Genomic DNA, 15,879 nt, shown 5'->3' on the forward strand with positions numbered 1-15,879 from the left:
GTAGTTACTACATCAGAATATATGGTATAAGTCAACTTGGCATAGTTCCTAGAGACGGTCCTCCCAATCAGGGAAAGAAGTGTTTGTGGTGAAAGCTTAGCATCCATATCTAGAATCTTACACTCCTGGAGAGAACAAGCTACCATGATGGATAAGTTTTGCTTATGGGGGCTTTAAAAGGCTTAGGAATTTATTTTCCTGAGGGAAGGCGGTATACAAAGGAGACAGCATGAGCAGGGCAGTCTCAAGTTGGAGATACACTTCAGGAGATGCCTTTTGGAAAAGTAACGCCATTTGCTAAAGAGCAAATGAGTTAAAATGAGTTAATGAATTAAAATCTGATGTCTGACCCATCAGGGGCTGATAATGGGTCTCTAGGCTGTTTGTACCCACTCTTCAGTGTTTCAATTTGGGATCTACAGCTTACACCGTGAAGAAGACTTTTAAAAAGAAAACTTTGCAAATAAAGCCTTGCAGGCCAGCAAGCTAGACATCTAATGCCTGGAGTCACAGAGGCTTTCTCTAACTGCCTCCTCTGCTCTGGCCTTCAGCTTTGCCAAAGTGCAAGCAGGTGTGGTCATCCTGCTCAATGACAGAACTCTGACAATGTTGGAAAACCCCCATGTGGTGCTATAAGCTATGGATACACTGTGGATCCTGGCAAAAAACTGCCTGGGTCTCTGGTTCCCATGTGAAAAGCTTGTTCTAGTAGCCTGTACAACCAAGATTACAGAGGCTTCCCAAATACTTAGTTTATGATTCCTGTGGATGGCACACGGTAGTGGGGAGGAACACTCATTTCTGGGGCAGTGTATCAAAACTGGATTTAAACCCCCCTCTGGAGGACATCTAACCACTGCTGACTTTTCAAAAATGAGAAAGAATGAGCCTGATTCTATTGTCCTCACCTCCTTCTTGGTACACACACGTCAGCATGGTAGTCATATTACTGAACACTGCTGTCTTCAGGATGGGATTTTCTCTGGGCTACTAACTGGGTACAATGAGGACAAAAAAGATGTGTGTGGGGAGGAGGCAGTGTATAGACCAGTTTTGAAATTTCTGAAATTTCAAAATCTCATCGTGATACTGGTGATATCATTGGTGCAAAGCTAAAAACAATGGGTTTTTTTCTCCATGAAGAAATTGATTTATATACCAAAAGTTTAGAGAGAGAACTCAGGATCCTCCAAGGGAACAAAGGTTTTTATCTCTCCTTTGAAAAGAGGATGGGGTTGAGCTACCCCTCTCTCTTCCATAGAAACATGGCCAGATTCATTTTATCAGCGTTCTTCACCTGCAACATTAGCTTTGCATGTATGTGCAGAACACCGCATGATACCAAGAGTAAGATATTAAGGTACATCAGAAACACACTGTTATTACTTGGCTTTAATAAATAATAATTCATCTGTAGTGTTCCAGAAACTACATGTGTTTTGTTTATGATAATATTAACAAAGATAAATATTAAAAACTTTACAGCCTGAAACTTTGTATCTCTCCAAAGAGATAACTTCAGGCCCAAATGGCTTCATTGGTAAAATCTTCCAAATACTAAAATAATAAAATCTTCTATAAATTCATGAACAGAATTGAAAAATATGAAACGATGTTCAACTCATCTTATGAAAATGAAAGTAATACAGTCTTCAATCTCAAACCTGGAAGATTACAACAAGGCAAATTACAGGATAACCTCTCTATGGATACATACAGAAAAATCAAATTCAGTCATTATAAAAACAATACATTTTGATCAAAGATGATGTATTTGAGGAATATCAGATTGGTTTAACAACTGAAAATCAACTAAGACCATGCACCATACTCACAGAATAAATAAGGAAAGTTATGTGATTATCTCACTACATGCAATAAAAGCATTTGGCCAAATTCAATATTTATTGATAATTTTAAAGCAAGTCTTAGAAACATGGAATGGAAGAGAACTTCCTCAAGAAATAAAGAGAATTTACAGAAATCCTTCATTTAACATCAAAATTAATGGTAACGTACTGAGTGGTTTCTCCCTGAGGTCAGAAACAAATCCAAGATGTTCACTCTCACTACTTTTATACACTTTACCGGTATTCTGAGCCAGTACAAAACACAAGGAAAAGAAAAACAGCATAAAGATTATGAAGGAAGAAGTAAACTTGTCTTTATTCACAGATGACAAAACGGTTTACACAGAAAATTTTCATAAATCTACAACACAATTACCAGAATAAGTGAATCAGGAAGGTTGCGGGATACAAGGGAAATGTGCAAACCTCAACTGTTTTCCTATATATTAGCATTAAACATTTAGAGAATATATAGTACAGACAGCACAAAGTAAAAAGTGAAAACAGTATAAAATATTCAGGAACGTCTTAATGAAAAATTGGCAAAACTGCTAAACTGAAAACCACAGAACCAGGAGAAATTAGAGACCTAAGTAAAGGTACCAGGGTCATGGAATGGAATACGCAGCACTGTTGAGATGTCAGTTCTCCCCAAAATAAGCAATACAGTCTCAAAAAAAAAAAAAATCCTAACAGGGTGTGCCTGTGTGTGCATGCGTGTGTGTGCGTGCATGTGTGTATTTGTGGAAACAAGCTGATTCTAAAATATAATGAAAATGCAGAAGACCCATAGCAGCACAGAATTGTCCAGAATGTCTAAAAACATTGATATCATTATAATATATTCTGTAGATGAAAGATAATCCTGGCAGCAGTCTGTATTCATGCTGTAGAACAGTCAAGCAGTCTTGAGGAAAACAGCAAATCTACAAGGCTAATAACGCTTCCAGATAGCAAGACTTATTACTAAGTTATAATACTATAATAGTATAAGTGTAGTGTTGTCCTAAACATGGATAGATCAGCCAATGGAACAGAACAGAAAGCCCAGGAACATAATCATACATATATGATTGCCTGATATTTGACAAAGACAAAACTGCAATTCAGTAGAAGAAATTATAGTCTGTTTAATTTTCTGTTCATCAGAAGATATTAAGAAAATGACAAGACATTTCAAAAAATGTATTTTTCAATACATACTATTGACAAAAGATTCATTCTTGGAATGTATTTTTAAATACTATAAATCAATAGACTAAGACTAATATTCCAATAATATAATAAAAGTAAATGACCTGAATATTCACTTCACTAAAGGAGATATCCAAATAGGCAACAAACAGATGGAAAGATGTTCAAAATCATTAATCATCACAGAAATGGAAATTAAAATTTCACGAGGTAACACACCACAATGACTAGAATGGCTAAAATTAATTAGACTGACAATACTAAGCGTTAACAGGATGTGATGCGACTGGAAATCTCACACAAGGATGGTGGCAGTATAATTGAATTCAAACATTTTGGAAAACTGTTTAAATTAAATATTACTAAAGCTAAATATGTGACTACTCTATACTCAGCAAGTTGATTTCTGGTTATACATCTAACAAAAATAACATCCTGCAAAATACACATGAAGAATATTTATGGAAAAGGAAATCAAAGTGGCAGTAGAGGAAAATGCTGAATTCATCTCCTTCCATGAACACATCAAAAATACGTCTATCTCTGGAGCAATTCTCACTGAAAACAATCTGGAGACCCACAGAAAGACCCTTACACAACTAAGGCTGTAAAAAGAACCCACAGGGAGCTGGGAAGGAAGGGATCAGGTCGAGACCTGCACCCCTAGGAGGGATATTACACAGGCTTAGAGATCCTCCCCAGGGAGTGAGTTCAAACCACATGCCGGGCACCCCCAGCCCTGGGGCCCAACACCAGGAAGACAAGGCCCCTTGGCTGGTATGAACATCAGTGGGACTGGAGAGGGCACTGTGAGAAACTCGGCACTCCACTCATGAAGAGCATGTCACACATGCTTGCCTGCTCAAAAAAGAAGGTGGAGGAAGCCGACTGAGACTGCCAGGACTCTGGCTGGTTTCCCTGGACTTCCGCCCAGACTACACAAAGTACCCACTCCTGCCCCTTTTGCTCCATGGCACAGCTCCTCACTAGGGTGAAGGCTGCTGCTGAGGAGAGAGCACAAATGGGGGACAGAGCTGGACTAGATCTGACACTGCATTGAATGGAATGGGGGGCATTACTGGTGCTGTCATATACGGCAGACTGGGAGTGTCCTGGAACACTGACATGTGCCAGGACTAGTACAGTGGGCGCACAGTCCAGCCTCTCCTGCTCCTGTGCTGCTTCCTTCTGAGGAATGGAACCAGCTCTGACCCAACGCTCAGGGCTTCTGCGCTAGCAACTTAAGGCTATGGTAACTACAAATCAAAAACGTAGAATGGTTTTTTTTTTTTTGTAATAAAAAATTCTCCAAACAAATGTCCAAGACTGGATGGCTTCACAGGGAAATTCTACCAAACACATAATGACCAACTAATACCTCCCTTCTCACACTATCCTGAAAACTGAAGAAAACAGAACACGCCCAAATTCATTCCACAAGGTGAAAAGTACTCTGATACCAAAATCAGGCAAAGACACTATGAAAATAAAATTATACGCCAATACTTCTGATGAATATAGATGGAAAAATACTCAACAAAATATTAGCAAAGTGAATACAAAAGTATATAAAAAGAATCATAAACCACAATAAAGTAGGTAAATTTATTTGAGAGATGCAAGGATGGATCATTACCTGCAAATCAATTCATGTGACACACCACATTAATGAAAGGAAGGGAAAAATCACATGATCATCTCAATAGGTGCAGATGAAAGCATTTGATCAAATTCAATATTCATTCATGATAGAAACTCTCATTAAAGTGTGTATAGAGCGAGCATAGCTCAACATAATAAAGGCCATTTATGACAAACCCACAGCCAACATCATACTCGATGGTGAAAAGCTGAAAGCCTTCCCATTAAATCCAGGAGCAAGACAGGGATGCCCACTATCTCCACTTGTCAACACAGTATTGGAAGCCCTAATCACAGCAATCATAGACACACGCACACAGAGTAAGTGGTGTCCAAATTGGAGGGCTAGTGGTTTAACTGTCCCTGTTTGCAGATAATACACCTGAGCATATATCCAAAGAAAACAAAAACACTAATTTGAAAAATACATGCACCCCAATGTTCACAGCAGCATTATTTACAATGGCCAAGACATGGAAACAACATAAGTGCCCACTGACAGATGACCAGATAAAGACATGGGGGGGTACGTACGTACACACACACACACACACACACACACACACACACACACACACACACACACACAATGGAACATTACTCGGTCATAAAAAATAATGAAATCTGTCTTTTGCAGCAGTGTGGATGGACCTAGAGAATATTATGCTCTAGTGAAATGAATCAGAGAAAGACAAATACTATATATCAATTATATGTGGAAACTAAAAAATTTTACAAATGAATGTATATGCAAAACAGAAACAGACTCACAGATACAGAAAACAAACATGGTTACTAAAGGGAGATGGAAGTGGAGAGGGACAAATTCGGGGTCTGGTTTTTGAAACAGAAACTACAATGTATAAAATAGATGAGCAACAAGGATATATTGTATAGCACAGGGAATTATAGGCATTATCTTGTAGTAACTTTAAATGGAGCACCTGAAACAAATATAATATTGTAAATCAGCTATACTTCAAATACAACAATTTATAACACCCTTTTTCAAATGCCCCAAATTTCAAAATAAATCTATCTAAAACAAGTATGTTTCAAATATGTACCCTAAATGTGTTTCAATAATAAAATGGACAGATAAATTCTGGAATAGTCACAATGGAACACTACACAGCAATACAAAGCAATAAAGTACTAATATATATAATACACATGTATCTCACAAACACAGTGCTGATCCAAAAAGCTAGATTCTACATGTATTTTTGTGTATTTGTAGTATATATACACATGTATAGTGTGTACGTATGTATATACACAGTGCAAGTACACATACAGTGCATACTGTATGACTAGTTATCTGAAGTTAAAAACAGGCAAATCTGATCTATGATAATAGAAGGAAGAGATGTTACTTACTGGTAAGAGGACACCAGGGAGCCTCCTGGGGTGCTAAGAAATGTTCCATATGTTAACCTTCATAATGAAAATATGGGTCTGTACATATATAAAATTGTATGTTCTTGAAAACTTAAACACTGTATTTAACTCTATATAATTTATATCTTTAAAAAAAAAGGAAACCATTTGGGTATGAGAGTGACAAAAGGAGATACTGGGTGATTTTGTGACACTGGGTATTTGGGTTATGTCAGCAAGCTACTTCCAAAGTTCAAGAGCCACTAAAAAGTGACTCCTGAAGATCATTTCAATGGCCTTAATCTCTGAACTAACTCTGTGATCTAATTTCCTCCTAAACTCCATCTGGCTCAGACTCACACTAACTCACCTGGGACACTCCAGCTTCATGATTATTCCTCTAATATCCAAGGCTCCTCTCCTTGTTCCAGCTTGAGGGTCACTTCTGGTTTAGGGATGCAATACGCTGTAAATGAGCACTGCATGATGAGACAAATTGGATGAGTTGTGGGGCCTTTGAAGGAGGAGGACAGTATACCTCAAAGAGTGTCCATTTTTAAAAAAGCTCATTTAATCCTGTTATGGGACAGAGAACAACACATTCTTCCTGGTACAGAAAAGGGATAAATTATCCTTTACCTCTGAATCCCCATCCTAAATATTATTATGTTCTACAAAAATTCCACGTAAATAAGAAAGGACATGTAAATGGGGGGACTACATGGGAAGCAAGTGCTACCCACCCACTGGGAGGAGGTGGCTGTAGTTCTCCAGCATCACGTCCCTGCACAGGATCCTCTAAGCAGGGTCCAGGTGCTACCATTCTGCCTGGTGAAGCCCACAGGTACATCCCTGAATGACAAGGATCCCTAGAAAAATATATTTCTACTCAACCTGAAATGGCCCAAATCAGGTGATGTGGGAAAAAAATAAGTGTTTAAATACAAATTTTTACCATTTTTACTATTGAAAATTGACCAGAAATGTTACAAAGGACCTCTACTACATAGCTTGTTTTGTGCTATACTTTGTGAGTGAAAAAGAAATCAGCAGAAATAACACTGGTGAATTAATTTACTACTAAATGGAAAAATATCTGCATGCACTCATGCGCCCAGATCTGCTCTAGATTTTGAGAATTCCAAGTTGAATAGTAAACTCTTCCTGGTCTGGAAGGACTTACTCTTATAATGAAACATATAAAGACATACCTAACATAGGACTTAAAGGACCCATACTACAAACACATACAATGCAGACAGAGATCATAAAGGGGTTCTGTGCAAGTTCGTGTGAGTGTTAGCACCTTGGATTTGACTGAGCAGATAAAACTTTCAGTGATTAAATATAAATAGCAGTTTCTCTATAAATATATGGCAGAACATCAATGAAAGTTAAAAAGACTTGAAAAACTGTGGCTAGACAATGGACTGCACAACAGGACAGGAGAGCAGGTCTGAACCTGTGATACAACAAAGGCTGTAGAGGCAGGGAGAAGAGATTCTGGGGAGGAAACAAGCTAATCTATTTGACTTAAATCCTGTTAGTGATCTCCAAATATTTAATCACTCACCTACATCCCCAAAATTCTTGAGCAATCATCAGTTTTATTTATATTTATAAATTAAATACAATGCTGTCAATGCTGTCAATTCACATTTGAAGAGAGCTTAATTCTGTTATTTTTCAGATAAAAATGTAAATGAACAAGCTAATATTTTCTTCTCATGCCCTAAAGGACTGGCAACATATGATGTGTGCAGAAGCATCTTACACACTCCCTTGGGGCCTTGCCTCCCTCCCTTCCCCCACCTCCACTCACCGCAGGTCCCTGCTGTGAACAGCAGGAAGCCAATCATGCTATGGGAATACACATCTCTGTCCTAGTTACACAAACTAATTGTCAGTGAGGAAGCAATGATCCCAGAGTAGGGTGGAGCTGGATTGACTAAATTAAGGGGGGCAGCACTGAAGATGCTAAACAGGGAAATTGCTGAGCAAAGGGAGAGAGGAAGAGTTTACTCCCAGAGGGTCTGCATGATCTGCCCTGGAGGTTCTGGAAACTTTTGTCAAGTCTGGAGAAACAGAAGGAAGAGCAGTGACAATGAAACAGATACTAGACTTACATACAGGGCTCCAAATGTCTTCAGAACATAGAAGTGGAAATATTCACTTAAAGGTGAGACAGAGGATTCTGGAGTTCAGGAGAGGGGTCTACTATGAAAATAAGGATGTGGGTGAAAATGGCAATGAGACACACTGAGGAAAGAGAAACCAGCACAGAACTTGAGGGAACAGCAATACTTGAGTGGCTGGTAGAAAAAAAGAAAACTAGGCTATGAAGGCTGAGAAGAAATTTTCTGAAATGTGAGAGCATAACCAGATGACAGAGAATAGTGGAAACAGTGAGCACAATTTCACAAATATCTGACATTTCCAATTAAAGATACTGGAGTTAAAACACACATCTGCCTCTGAAGCCTAAAATAATAGAAGCGGAAGAAACAATAAAACAAAAATAAAACAAACAAATGTACAAATAAGAGAATACTGAAAAAGATAATTTCATGTAACTTCTGGATAATATCAGCAAATCGCATCAGATGAACGAAACTGGAGGCACGGTGCCTACAATTCATAGAAACACAGGTAGGCAGAAGCGGTGGCTTCCAAACACAGCCAGAGACCACCAAGCTCTAAGCCTTCCAACCAGGCGAGGGTCAGCACAGGTAGTCGGATGGCTGACTCAATGACAAAATACTTGACTGCCAGGGCACATTGGCGGCCCCCTACTCTGTGGAGATCCAGCAGTCAGTGAAGACTAAGGCTGATGAGCAACCATTCTCTAAAGCTGGGACACATTAAAAAATAATAAATCTATATACAATCAGCCCTTCTTATGTCCAGGTTCCACATCCACAGATTCAACCAACTATGGATTGAAAATATTGAGGAAAAATTTCCAAAAGCAAAACCAAATTTGCCACATGCCAGCAATTACTTACATAAAATTTACACTGTGTTTACAACTATTACATAGTATTTATATTGGGTGGGGCATCAGAGTAATCTAGAGACTATAAATTATATGGGAGGATCTACCATAATGAAGGCATGAGTATACAAATGGGGGAAATACAGCTTCTTCAATAAATGGTGCTGGCAGAGCCGGATAGTTACTTGCAAAAGAATCAAACCAGTCTACTTTCTCATACCACATAGGAAAATAAACTCAAATGGATCAAAGACCTAAACGAAAGACCTGAAACCATTAAACTTCTCCCAAAAAACACAGGCAGTGCACTGTCTGACATGAGTCTTAGCAATATGTTTTGCATATGTCTGCTTGGGCTAGGGAAACAAAAGCAAAAATTAACAATTGGGACTACATCAAATTAAAAAGCTTTTGCACATTGAAGGAAATCAGCAACAAAATGAAAAGGCTGCCTACTGAATGGGAGAAGATATTTGCAAAAGATAAATCGAACAAGGGGTTAATATCTAAAATATACAAAAAAACTCACACAACTTGACAAGAATAAAAACAACAATTAAAAATGGGCAAGGGACTGAACAGACATTGTTGCAAAGACATACAGATGGCCAACAGGCACATGAAAAGATGCTCAACATCATTAATCATCAGGGAAATAAAAATCAAAACCACAATGATATCACCTCACACTTGTCAGATGACTATCATTAAAAAGACAACAAATAACAAGTGTTGGCAAAGATGTGGAGACAAGGGAACCTTCATGCACTACTGGTGGGAATGTAAATTAGTGCAGCCAATGAATATGGAAAACAGTATGAATACTCAAAATACTAAAAGTAAAACTACCATACAACCCAACAATTCTACTTTTGGCTGTTTATCTGAAGAAAATGAGAATACTAATTTGAAAAGAAATTTGTACCCCTGTGTTCAATGCAACATTATTCACAATAGCTAAGATATGGAAGCAACTTAAGTGTCCATCAACAGATGACTGGATAAAGAAGATATGCTATATATATATATATATATGCATAAATACACACACACACAAAATGGAATATTCCTCAACCATAGAAAAGAATGAAATCGTGCCATTTGTGGCAACACTGGATGAACCTAGAAAGTATTATGCTAAGTGAAATAAATCAAAAACATATACTATATGATTGCACTTATATGTGGAATCTGAAAATTAAAACAAATGAACAAACATAACCAAACAGAAACAAAGTCACACGGAGAACAAACAGGTGGGTGCCAGTGGGGAGGGAGGTGGGGTAAGGAGAGAAAAAGCTGAGGGACTTTTCTTTCCCTTTTTCAGTTTTATTAGGTAGAATTATTACAGTCTGACTGCACATACACATTATATTGCATGTGAAATAGGTGAGGGATATTAAAGAGGCAAAAACTTTTATTATACAAGATAAATGAGTCACAGGTACAAAATATACAGTGTAGGGAATATAGTCAGTGATTATATAATATCTTTGTACAGTAACATTATAACTCGACTTAACATGGTGATCATTTTGAAATGTATACAGAATCACCATGTTGTGTACCAGGAACTAACTTAGTTCTACGGGTAAATTATATTCCCAAAACTAGCAAACAAACTCATAGAAAAAGACATCAGATTTGTGGCTACCAGAGGTGGGGTAGGGAGGCAGGAGGAGAGGGAAACAGATGAAGGTAAACAAAAGGTACAAACTTTCAGTTATAAGGTAAGTACTAGGGATGAAATATACAACAGGATAGAGATAATTAACATTGCTGTATGTTATAAATGATAATTGTTAAGTGTAAAATCCTTAGAGTTCTCAGCACAAGAGAGACTTTTTTTTTCTATTTCTTTAATGTTGTATGTATATGAGATGATGAATATTAATTAAGTATATTGTGGCAGTCATTTCATGATGTAAGTCAAATCATTATGTTGTACATCTTAAATGTATACAGTGCCATATGTCAATTTTACCTCAATAAAAGTGAGAAAAATTAAAAAATAAAATACACAGGAAGATGTGAGTAGGTTTTATGCAAATACTACATCATTTTATGTAAGAAAATTGAGTGTATGCAGATTTGGTATCCATGGGCAGACCCGGAGCCAACCTCCTGCAGATACCAAAAGATGACTCTATATGGACAACACAGACAGTTCTTCCCAAAGTGAAGCTAACTAAGAATGCAGCTACTCACACTTCAATCCTCCATAACAGCATGTAGCTTCTTTTAAAGCAACTACTTAATGAAACAGATCTTAGTGCTCTAATTTCAGGATATACCACTCTCCATTTCAAGAACTGAAGGGGGACCTCCTGCTTGCTTGCCTGCCTCCTTTCTGCCTGGGCTGAAGGAGAGTCCTCCCATGTCCATCCCCTACCCACTCACCTACAGAACCTTCTGGTGAGAGTCTGTGTTAAGATACATCCATATCTGCATCCTTACCTACCGAGTCACCTGTGCTAATCAAACTAATTTTCAGAGAAAAACAGGAGAGAAAAATGATGACGTATCAAACAAGAAGGGAAAACCAAAGCATTAAAAGTAAGCCACCAGAATGAACAGAATGACTAAAGAGAAAGGGGGGGAAGTACAAAAATAAGGGAAAATTTTGAAATATTCTAAATAGAATCCTCAAATATGTTCAGGGGAATACTGCTTCTACATAAAGTGAGAACAGTTGGCGATAAGAATCCATCAGAGAGGAGTCAAGATGGCACAGTATTGGGACCACGAGCTAGCCTCTCCTCGTGACTACAACAAAACCACAACTGACTGGTAAACAACCATTGAAAACAAAAAGTTTGGAACCTAGCAAAACAGATCATCTTCAACTGGAAACATAAAGAGGGAACCGCAGAGGGACAGCAGGAGGGGCTTTCTTGTGGTATAATCGGGGCCCCATACTCACCGAGTGGGCAACCCACATGCTGAAGAATAATTAAGTAGCAGAGGCCAACCCGCAGGAGTGAGCAGACTGAGCAGCACATTGCACTCCACAGCCCAGGGTTCTGGCACTGGGAGAAGACGCCAGGACATCTGGTTTTGAAGGCCAGCAAGACTTAACTGCAGGATCCCCATGGGAGTGGGGGGAAACAGAGACTTCATTCTCTTGGGAAACACACACAGAATCTCATGTGTGCCAGGTCCAAGGGCAGAAGCAGTCATTTCATAGGAATCTGGGCCAGACCTGCCTGCTGGTTTTGGAAGTTCTCCTGGGGAGTTAGGGGACGGCTGTGGCTCACCCAGTGGACATAAAAGCTGGTGGTGGACATTCTGGGAGTGTTCATCTACATGAGCTTTCCTGGAGGCTGTCATCTTGATAGGGCCATCAGCACAAAGACATAGACCCACCCATCAGCAGTCTTCCTGAGCTGTAAACACCTCTAGACATGTGCCTAAACAGGGTTCTAACCATCAGAGGTCCAGGACCAACCTTCACCCAGCAGTGGCCAGGCACTGACTTCTCCTGCCAAGAAACCTGCATAAGCCTCTAGTTCAGCCTCATCCAACAGGGAGCAGGCACCAAAAATAAGAATGCAGCAATGCCAAAGACTGTGGAAGGAGTCCACAAACACAGACCAGACTCTGCCATGGGACCAGCTGGACTCTGGGCCTTGGGTGACAAGAGAGGAGTGTACTGCTGGGACACACAGGATGACTCCCACAGAGGGCCACTTCTCCAAGGCTGAGAAACATAACTAATCTACCTAAAGATACAAATAGAAAGATGGAAAGTATGAGGTGGCAGAGAAATATCTTCTACGTCAAGACAGAAGATAAATTTCCAGAAGAAGAACTAAGTGATGAGTAGATAGGTAAACTATCCAAGGAGTTTAGACTAATGATGGTGAAGATGTTCAGAGACTCAGAAGAAGTACAGATGCACTGGGGGAGGTTTCAGCAAAGAGTCAGAAAATATAAAGAATACCCAAACAGAGCTGAAGAATAAAATTACTGAAATGAGTAACACACTAGAAGGAAACAAGAATAGACTAAATGAGGCAGAAGAACGGATCCGTGAGCTAGAAGACAGATTAGTGGAAATCACTACTGCAGAACAGAAAAAAGGAAAAAGAATGAAAAGAATGAAGATAGTTTAAGACAACTCTGGGACTACATGAAGTGCATTAATGTTCACATTATAGGGGTCCCAGAAAGAGAAGAGAGAGGAAGAACCTCAGAAAGTTTTTGGAGAGATAATCACCAAAAACTTTCCTAACTTGGGAAATTTAAGTCACCCAAGTCCAGGAAGCACAGGGAGTTCCACAAAGAATCAGCTCAAAGGGGAGCACACCAAGGCACACAGTCATCAAACTGATAAAAGTTAAGGATAAGGAGAACATATTAAAATCAGGAACAAAAAAGCAATAAATAACATACAAGGGAACTCCTATAAGGTTATCAGCTGATTTTTCAGCAGAAACTCTACAGGCCAGAAGGGAGCAGCACGATGTATTTCAAGTGATGCAAGGGGGAAACTTACAACCAAGAATACTCTATTCAGCAAGGCTCTCATTCAGATTTGATTGAGAAATCAAAAGCTTCACAGATAAACAAAAGCTAAAAGAAATCAGCACCAGAAAACCAGTTCTACAACAAATGTTAAATTTCTCTCGTCATCAACCTCAAGAAAACAGAATAAGAAGAGGATGGCAATAAGAACATACGATGTAAATAGATTCAATGCTGAAACCAAAGATACAGACTGGCTGAATGGATAGAAAAATGAGACCCATATCTTTTGTGGTTCCTTATAAATTTTGCAATTGTTTGTTCTAGTTATGTGCGGAGTGTTGCTGAGTATTCTGAGAGCGGTTGTGCTGGATCTGTGGGTTGCTTTGGGTAGTGTGGCCAATTTTGATAGTGTTGATTCTTCCAATCCAAGAGCACAAGAAATCTTTCCATTTCCTTGTATCATTTTGAGTTTTGGAGTATAGGTAAACCCTGTGGTTAAGTTTATATCTAGGTATTTTGATGTAATGGAAATGTTTATGCCAGGTAAAAAACTCTGGTTCTTGAAGTGAAAAAAACAAAAAAAGAGTGAATTAAGGGCCACAAACAGCAAAAATATCATTGATTCTTATGGGGGAGCTGTATTCCATTACATATATATATGCTGCATCTTCATTAGCTATTCAACTATTGATGTGCACTTAGGATGCTTTCTTATCTTGGCAATCATAAATAATGTTGCTGTTAATAGCAGGGTGTATGTATCTTTTTGCATTAATTCTTATTTTTTGTTTGGCTTTATTCCTTTGATAACTATGTAAGCCAAAACTCTAAACATTTTTAGAAACAATGAACAATACATATATGTAAATTAAAACACATATGTGCAGTAAAAAAAAAAAAGAAAGAAAGAAATGAGCTATCAAGCCGTGAAAGACATGGAAGAAAATTAAAAGACATATTACTGAATGAAAGAAGTCAGTCTGAAAAGGCTATAAACTGTACGATTCCAAACAAATGACATTCTGGAAAAGGCACAGATACAGGAACAAAAAAAAAAAAGATTGTGGTTTCCAGGGGTTTGGAGAGATGGAGGGAGAGAGGAATGAACAGATGGACCACAGGGGAATTCTAGGGGAATAAAATTATTCTGTATGATACTATAGTGGTGGCTTCATGTCATGATGCGTTTGTCAAATCCTATAGAATGTGCAGCATGTAGAGTGAACCCTTCTGTAAACTATGGACTTTGGTTGATAGTAGTGTGTCCATGTTGGTTCATCAATTGCACCAAATATGCTACATGATGAGGGAGGTTGAGGGAAGGGGAGTATATATGTGTGGGTGGGGAGGGCTATGTGCGAACCTCTGTATATTCTGCTCAATTCTGCTGTGAACCTGAAACTGCTCTGGAAAATAAAGTCTATCATTAGTTTAAAAAAATACATGACCCATATATACAGTTTCTATAAGAGACCCACTTCAGAGCTAGAGACTCACGCAGGCTGAAAGTAAGGGGATGGAAAAGAATATTCTATGCAAATGGAAACCAAAAGAAAGCTGGAGTAGCAATACTTGGACAAAATAGATGTTAAAATAAAGACTGCTACAAGAATCCATGAGAGAGAATGAGAGTACTTGAAAATGAAATCATCACATTTTCTTAATTGGGGAAACATAAGATAAATGCTGTCAAAAGGCTACTAGAAAACAAATTGGATAATGAATACAAAATAATATAAACCTCTCATAAAAATGAAAATCAAAGAACTATTGAAGAGTTTATAAAATATGGATGAATCCAAGAGATAAAAACTACTCTAAAAGAAATTCCAGGACAGACCGCGTAGAATAGAGGAAACAAAAGAAGAAATAACAGAACATCTGCCTGAAGAGATACATGAATCTTCAGATTTAAAGAACACGTTTTAACACTTGTAAATACAAAGACATTTATGGGAAAAAAGTAAAAATGTATAGCTCAATCTGATGACATTTCTGAAATACAATCCTAAAAATCTTTAAAGCCTATGAAAGTAAATAAGCAATGACTGGCCACAAAGGAATGAGACTCAAACTGACACCTGATTCATCCTCAGTAAAAATCAGTAATAGAAGGAAATGGAAAGAGAGAGGCTTACAATTTTCTGATGACTATAGCTATTTACAAGCAGCCAAACAGGCATTCATACAACAAAGAAAAAGAAGTGGATCATAAAACTAAAAACCATAAATCCCTGAACACACTGTATAAAATATTCCAGAATTCAATCTGTTGAAACAGCAGAATCCAAGACAGAGAAACATATGACATAATAAATCACTGAGAATATAAGACATCAGCATTAACTA

The 15,879-nt window shown here is 38.2% G+C and overlaps 1 long non-coding RNA gene across 3 annotated transcripts in view; it reads right to left on the bottom strand.

Annotated features, from left to right (window-relative positions):
• Positions 1-15,879, bottom strand: part of LOC140699219 (uncharacterized) — an 83,894-nt gene that overhangs the window by 2,249 nt on the left and 65,766 nt on the right. For all 3 annotated transcript variants that reach the window (XR_012077231.1, XR_012077230.1, XR_012077229.1), the window contains one exon: positions 6,436-6,544. This is a non-coding gene — a long non-coding RNA (uncharacterized lncRNA). The remainder of the gene's footprint in view (positions 1-6,435; positions 6,545-15,879) is intronic.

Source organism: Vicugna pacos, chromosome 11 (assembly GCF_048564905.1).
Source record: "Vicugna pacos chromosome 11, VicPac4, whole genome shotgun sequence".
Classification (NCBI taxonomy): domain Eukaryota; kingdom Metazoa; phylum Chordata; class Mammalia; order Artiodactyla; family Camelidae; genus Vicugna; species Vicugna pacos.